Source organism: Cheilinus undulatus, linkage group 11 (assembly GCF_018320785.1).
Source record: "Cheilinus undulatus linkage group 11, ASM1832078v1, whole genome shotgun sequence".
Lineage (NCBI taxonomy): Eukaryota > Metazoa > Chordata > Actinopteri > Labriformes > Labridae > Cheilinus > Cheilinus undulatus.
Window position 1 is genome coordinate 29,657,570 of NC_054875.1, and position 6,443 is coordinate 29,664,012.

A 6,443-nucleotide genomic window follows, 5' to 3' on the forward strand; every position below is an offset into this window, starting at 1 on the left:
TTTCTGTATACTTTCAACCAATTTAGCTGCATGAATAAAGACTGCTTAAGTGGGCAGCTAACACCAGATTAAACCGCCTTCCTGCTCGTTCACAAACATGATAAATCCCACACATGTGTAAGACTTTGTAGCAGGGTGTAATGTTTGCTGTAGCAGTGGCAACGTGGTGCAACCTCAACGGGGATCCAGTCCAGACAGGCCACCAGGGGATTCCAGCTTTGGCTCATGTGTGCTGCAGCGCTACTGGCAATATCAGTGGAATAACAGTCATTCAGCAAGGGAGGACATGTGGTGGAAAGACAGGACAGTTATATTTTGTTTTTGTGTAAACATCCAACATGTTCCTGCTGGGCAGGGCTGCTGTACTAGTTCAGTCCTTAACAGAGGTTTATAGTAAACATCTGAGTACTTGTTATCTAAATATTGAGTGGATTTTTAACAATTTCTTAGCCATGAATTCAACTTGGAACAAGAGAAAGGACAAGACAGCTCTGGCAGTTAATCTCGTTTGTATTGCATTCCTAAAAATGTCAGTCATAGGGAAACAAGCCAGGTATCAACATAAGAGCCAAACCATGGGCCAACCACAAGACGTCTATTTTTACAGCAGTTTTGTTGTACTGAATATGTTCATGTGATCTTTGTCTGGCCAAAAATGAAACCAAAAAAGCCCAAACACCCCACAACCCAAGCTTAGAATAACTCCACCTAGTGGAGATCCCTCCACTTTGTTATTTATCTATTGGTAACCCTAAACCACACTGAATATCCTTATTCAACTTAAAGCAAGTTAGTACTGTAAGCAAATAAAAGTACCAAGAGTTAAATTACTTGGTCTAAAGACCAACTGTACCATATGGTAAATTGTTGCATCAGCCTAATTTGTCAATTTGAAAGAAACATGTTAAAGATGATCAAAAGTTATATATTAAGTAAAACAAATTTTTGTTTGCACATACATTGTCTATAAAAGTATTCACTCCCTTGGATGTATTACCCTTTTATTGGTTGTATAAATCAGTCATGGTCAAAATAATTGTACTTTTTTGACCAAAACAAAAAAGGAAAAAACTTCTTTAATGCCCAAGTGAAAAAGATTTCTACAAGGGAATGTCAAAAAATATGTAATGTAAAATAAGTGACTTAATAAATTTTCACCCTGTTCAAATCAGTATTATATAGATTAACCTTTAGCTGCAATCACAGCACTGAGTCTGTGTGGATAGGTCACAGTCTGGCTTGCACATCTGGACACTGCAATTTTACTTCATTCTTCTTTGCAAAATGACTCAAGCTCTGTCAGGTTGCAAGGGGTTCGGGCGTGAACAGCTCTTTTCAAGTCCAGCCACAAATTCTCTATTGGATTGAGGTCTGGACTTTGACTCTGCCACTCCAGAACATTCACTTTGTTGTCTTTAAAGCATTTCTGTGTAGCTTTGGCTGTATTCTTCAGGTCATTGTCTTGAATAAAATTGTCCTCCAGAATTTCTCTATATTTTGCTGCATTCATTTTACCCTCCACCTTACCTTCCAGGGCCAGCAGCTGGGAAGCATCCCCACAGCATAATGCTGCCACCGTCATGCTTCACAGTGGGGGTGGTGTGTTTGTGATGTGTGTTTGTGATGTGATGAGACCATTTTGGTCTCATCAGACCAAAGAACTTTCTTCCACTTGACCATGGAGTTTACCACGTGCCTTTTGGTGAACTCTGGTCAAGATTTAATCTGTTTTCTTCAACAGTGGCTTTCTCATTGCCACTCTCCCAGAAAGCTTTGACTGGTGAAGAACCTGGGCAACAGTTGTTGTATGTGGAGTCCGTCCCATCTCAGCTGCTGAAGATTGTAACTCCTTCACAGTAGTCATGCGTAGGTCTCTTGGTGGCCTCTTTCATGAGTCTCCTTGCACAGACACTCAGTTTGTGAGGACGGTCTGATCAGGACGGATTCACACATGTGCCATATTTCTTCTATGTCTTGTTGATGGATTTAATTGAACTCTGGGGGATGTTCGGTGCCTTTTTTGTATCTATCCCCTGAATTATACTTTACAATAATCTTTTCTCTGCGTTGCTTGGAGTGTTCTTTTGTCTTGATGGTGTAATGGTTGTCAGGAGTACTGATTAACCAGTGACTGGATCTTCTAGACACAGGCATCTTTATACTACAATCACTTGAGACACATCCACTGCACTCAGGTGATCCTCATTTTGACAGTGGTGAGACTACTACCACCAACTGTCTGGACATCTGTTGAAAAATGTCAATCACTTTAAAAGAGGTAAATATTTATGCAATCACCTAATTTACAATACATATTTTATTTTATCGACATTACTTTTTAGAAATGTGTTTTAAATTTGACATCAAAGAGTTTTTTTAAATGTAATTTTTGTCAACATAGCCAAATTATATTTCCCATGATAGTTATATGAAATCAATAATAATAATAAAAATAACACTGAAGGGGGGGTGAATACTTTGTACACATTCTGTATTTTATTTTACTCCAATTTACTGTGAGAATTAGTATCATGACTATAGGGAAAACATTTTCTTACAACCTCTGTACCTCTTTTCTTCAGCCTAAAGCAGGTTAAAGCAAGTCTTTTCCATTAATGCGATACTCACACTAAGACAGATATTCACTTCTCTCTTGTATGGCTTCCATTTGACAATAAAAACTACTATTGAGTATTCATATGCAAGGTATTTTCTCATGAGCCTACAGTATAAAGCCATGTCACATCATCTATGATGCTTTAACTTCACTTATGCACAAACAAATCCTGAAAACACTTAGGGTTATTTTATAATGCTTGTTTCTGATAAAAGGACATTTATGCGATATACGCATGCAACCACAGGAGCAGAGACAGTCTTTAAGCCTTTTTTGTAACTACTCCACCACTAGATGGTAACACAGAGCTCTGTATGACATGTCTGTAATGGAGTAAACCATCTCTATTAATGCTCTGTATCATTTCCACCTATCTCTATGTTTATCCCTCTTCACCTTACATTTACCATAATAAGATGGATTCTCTTACAGTGTTTTCCAACAAATGATTATTGCATAGTGCCCTCATATAGGGCACAAGTAGTTTGTGTTGTGCAGCAGATTGGCAAACAGCTGGGCTGAGTGTGAACAGCTCCTCAGCTGCAGCTTCAGGGCCAAGGAGTCTACCCACCTGCGTTCTTCTCTGGCTTTTATTATCACTCAGCCAGGCCAGTCTGCTTCTTCTACTACCACCAACACCATCTGGATGTTGAGCATATTTTACCCAGGAGAGATTTTTTCTTAAATATTTGTTTAGACAGGCAACCTAGTTTTTCTGCAGGACATTTCCAAGGCTTTAAAAGGTATTTGATAGGTGCCATGTAAATAAAGCTGCCTTGCTCGGCTTTCTCTAAGACATATAACAGATGTGGTAGTCCAGAGCTGTTATCTGAATCAGTCAGACATAAAAGCAATCGAAGCTGGCATCAGAGCACAGAGCAGCAGCTGTGCCACTTACTCAGCAGATATTTGCAGACAGAAGGGCAAGGCACAACCACAGGACCGTCATATCAGGTAGACAGAGGAGTGGATATATCGAGGCTCAAACATGTAGTCTTGTATAATTCAATCAGGGGTTTAAAGAAGCAGTTAATAACTGGTGTGGCCTTAGGACCTGCCCACCACCTCTTTAAATGGAAAATGCGGTCCTAATTCCCCAAAATGTTCAACTTCCAATTTATGAAATGTTGTGTAGTCTGTAATGTTTAAGACAGTCTGGCTGCAGACCGCATATCTCAGAAGCCCTCCCTTGCAAACCTCGTCTCTGTTAGAGCAGAAATACACACTAAAACTTTCCAAATTAATTCATACTGTATCAACCTTTGGGTTAGCTTTGAGTTAGGGCGAAAGTTTTAGATGACTAAAAGTTAAAAGTCAAAAACCTGACATGCAAAACCTGATAACAAAATGTTAAATAAAGCCAGGTAAACAGTCTGCTTACAGGGACAAAGCTTGTCCCCCATGAAAACATGCAGCTGATGTAGTTAAGACTAAAGCTTACAAAGCTATGTTAGCTACATATGCTACTTATGTAACTTAACAACATTGCTAACATAGCTAAATCTCAAGATAACATAGCTATGTAGCTAAAATAGCTTAATCATCTAAATCTGGCGTTATCAAGCTACGTTAACTTTTCTGCAGAGCAGAAATACACGCTAAAACTTTCTAAATTAAATCATATCAAACTGCTGGTTAGCTTTGAGTACGGGCGAAAGTTTTTAGATGACCGAAAGTTAAAAGTCAAAAACCTGACAAGCAAAACCTGATAACAAAATGTTAAATAAAGCCACAGTCTGCTTACAGGGAAAGCTTGTCCCCCATGAAAACATGCAGCTAATGTAGACTAAAGCTAACAAAGCCATTTTAGCTATGTATGCTACTTATGTAACTTAACTACATCACTTATATAGCTTAATATCAAGCTAACATAGCTATGTGGCTAACATAGCTTAATCATCTAAATCTGGAGCTACGTTAGCTACATAAGCTACATAGCTAACCTAGTGTAACAGGCCCTGTAGGTGAGGTGAGTAAGTGTTCCTGTAAACAACAGAAAAACAATTTGACAGATTAAAAGTAGTGTTTTCTTCCCTTGCTTCTGCTAGTCTGAAGACGAGGGCTGCTAAGCACACTGAGCTGTCTCCAGTAGTGATGGGTCATTAGTGAATGAGCCGGTTCAAAAAGTCGGCTCTTGTATGTGAACGAGAAGAGCGGGATCCTGTTTGAGAGCCGTTTTAAATCATTATAACTATTATTTTTACTATTTATTTGTATTTTTTTTGTGTGTTATATGATTGATTATCAGGAATAATCTTTTCCACATACACTTCCACGGGCACATCTCACATTGGGGACACAAGCTTCATGGTGTAACATTAATGTTTTATATCAGGTATGTCAAACAGCCCAGCTAGTAAGCAGATTTCATTTGACCCTCAGGTGTTGGGGCAGTATATTTACAAAAATAATTGCATGATGTTTTTATCACTTCAAAAATGGAGCACAGTTGGACTAAAATACTACCACAATATCAGTCAAAGGTCATGATATTGCAAAATATGGCAGGTCAAATGAACGTCGCTGGTACCTGAATGAAGTGCCGTTTGGGAGCCGAAAGACCCGTCTCTTCTTGCTGAGCCAAATGATCCGGATCACTGAAAGAGCCTAAATTCCAATCAGTCTCCATGGGAGACTTAGCTCCCCTAATGGCATAAACTGAAACTACACACAAAACCATGATATATACAAAAAATACAGTCAAATTGCTCTCATTCAGATTGTTGCATAAAGTATACCACATACTGTAAACAAAAATGTGACCACACATTTCTGTGTGTTACACATATTACATAGCTAAATCTCAAGCTAACAAAGCTACATTAGTTACGTACCTACATAGGAAATGTAGCTAAAGTAGCTTAATCTAAAGCTGTAAAAGCTATGTAGGTAACAAAGCTTTTAACGTAGCTAAATCTAAAGCAAACAAAGCTGTGCTTGTCAGATTTAGCTTTAGCTAAAGCCATGAAGCTAAAGCAAGTGAACTACCTATAAAACGGGTATAAAGATAATTTACTCATGGATTTGACCTCTGACCTTTCTGCTTTATTTATAAAATGTTGCTTAGTCTGTGATGTTTGCAATGTGACAATTTCATGACTGTGACTGCCAGATTTTGTGAATGAATAAAGTTGACTTAAAAATAAAACTTCTAAGATGTTGTACAGGCTAATTACATCCCTTCCTTAGTAACAGATGTGGTGTCCCTCAGTAGTGGTCTGCAAGAGTGGGTGTCTGAAATCTGCAGTCTGCAGCCAGACCACAGACACCTCTCTAAAAAACTGATCGAAGTAACAGGTCCCCTAAAGCACACAGCCAATCACAGTTTAGAAATTTGGGGTTGGCTGCTGGGTTGGCCAATCACATTTCAATCCCCTGGATACGACCTTGGTTATCCCAAGATAATGAGATAAGTTGATATCAAGTGAAAACATCAAAAGTTATTATTATCATGAAAAACTGAGCATAATAACATCCATCAATGTATGTCTCCTTGGGGCCTCTGTACTTTTTAGACTTTTGACCTTTTTTTTCAGGCCCATGTTCATGACATACTGAAAGCAGCTCCCAAAATGCACTTTTGGGTCCAACCCACCAGTTGACCACTGGGACTGTACTGTCTAAAGGCACATTCCACTCAAACATTTGTTGTACATGGAAAGCAATAGTAAACAACTTAATTGAACTGACATTTCCACTGAAGCAGGGGGAAAAGTATATACTCATGTTTTAAAGGTGTATATGTAGTTCATCTCACAGATTGGTGTGCCTAATGTCATCATCAGAACTCTGCATACAGTATCAGCAAACATGCAGGGACTGGGAT